Raw genomic sequence first — 1,900 nt, 5'->3', positions numbered from 1 at the left:
GAACAGATTAAAAGGATCTACATACAACCTCCTCCCTGGAGGATGGACAGCGGAAAAGTGGGTGAAGGGAGACGTCAGATGGTGTAAGAAATGACAAAATAATAATAAGTTATAAATTCATCAAGGGTCGTGGGGGAGGGGGGGGATAGAGGAGAAAAAATGAGGAACTGATACCAAGGGCTCAAGTAGAAAGCAAATGTTTTGAGAACGAGGATGGCAACATATGTACAAATGTGCTTGACAAAATGGATGGATGTATGGATTGTGATAAGAGTTGTACAAGCCCCCAATAACATTAAAAAAAGAAACATATGCAGAAAAATAGATGCAGAAAACTTAAAAGCTGAGAGTCATGTAAGAACCTCAGAGGAAGATAAAGATTGGAGTTACCTCCAGAAAGGCAGGGATTGAACTACTGTGAGTTCCAAACCTTGGCATCCCAATACATTTTTTTTTCTTCACTTGACTTTTTTTTCCTTTTTACATTATTGATATGATATAATTTCCCCTCTGAGGAAGACAAACATGATGTCATATTAATTAGGCTTTTAAAAATAGATCCCTGATTGTTTGGGTGTACCAGACCCCTGATTGTTTGGGGGTACAACATGGTAAATCTGGATCTGTGTGGAAAAGAAAGAAAAATATGCATTTGCAGAGACAAAGGGAGATGTGCTGATCATTGCGTGACGGGCTTTCCATAATTTTGTCAACTAATCCTAACAGCCGAAGATACATATTAACACAAAAAAAAGAGATTCAATCAACTTCTTTTCCAAGAATGCCAAAGTTACACATGACTAATATCAAGCCACTGGGCATCTCCAGAGGCTTAAGCATTGCCAGCCTCTAACCCCAAAGGTAATTTCCCAGGACCCTGGGCACAATGGTGTTATCTGTGAAGGAGTCATGGGCAAAGAAGAACCAGGCAGATAGAGGGAACTGAGGTTTTGTTTACATCAGCAGATACCTGAAACCACCAGCCAACCACCCAAAAGCTGGCTGATGATGATGAAGAACGGTGTTCAACGGAAAACACTACAGCGGCTCAAAAAGAATGAAGTCAACTGGTGTGTGCTACGGTGGAGAGATGTCCGGGTATTTCAAGCAATGAAAACAGCAAGGTCCAAGGGAGAGACAGAGAGCTCTTTGCAGTCACATAACTGATAAGGGTGGATGAATGTGGAGAGGTTAAAGTCCATGACTCGGGCTGGGTCAGGGGCAGAAACTGATATGCAGGTGAGAGGTGACCCTTTCTTGGAGCCTATCATTCCTTTGGCCCGTTATAGACAGTCTCCTTATTGAGTCTCTTCTTGGAGCTTCTATCAAACCATGACGCCTCTCCCCACGTCCACCTGTACGACGAGGAACATCACAGGGAGACCTGGGCTTTCTTCTTTCTTCTATCACTAAATAATACATTTTGGGTCCATGATGCCTGCTGCAAACACCTCTCTTGGGCCAGGATTACATTTATATATAAACCAGAAGTCCTAGAGCCAAGACCTAAGCCCCACAAGATTCACTATGCCCAAGTACTTGGAGGCCAAGATAGAAAGTCGGATATTATCTGCTAGAAGTCCATTTGCATGGGAAATTGAGGAACAAGATGATAATGATCATGGTAATGGTAATAGTAATGATAAGAGCTAATTCCTGAAAAAAAAAAAAAAGCTAATTCCTATGATGACTTACCATGGACCAAGATGATAATGATCATGGTAATGGTAATGGTAATGATAAGAACTAATTCCTATGATGACTTATCATGGACCGGACACTGTTATCAACAACCATGTGGGTACTACTATACCCAGTTAAAAGATAAGGAAACTGAGATGCTGGAAGTAACGCAACAGAGCTGGAAAGGGATTGAATTCACACCCAGACCTCTTGACTA

This window comes from Echinops telfairi, unplaced genomic scaffold, assembly GCF_000313985.2.
Source record: "Echinops telfairi isolate 266 unplaced genomic scaffold, ASM31398v2 ScPeMD7_6273;HRSCAF=7185, whole genome shotgun sequence".
Lineage (NCBI taxonomy): Eukaryota > Metazoa > Chordata > Mammalia > Afrosoricida > Tenrecidae > Echinops > Echinops telfairi.
Note: the sequence above shows the minus strand (reverse complement) of the source record.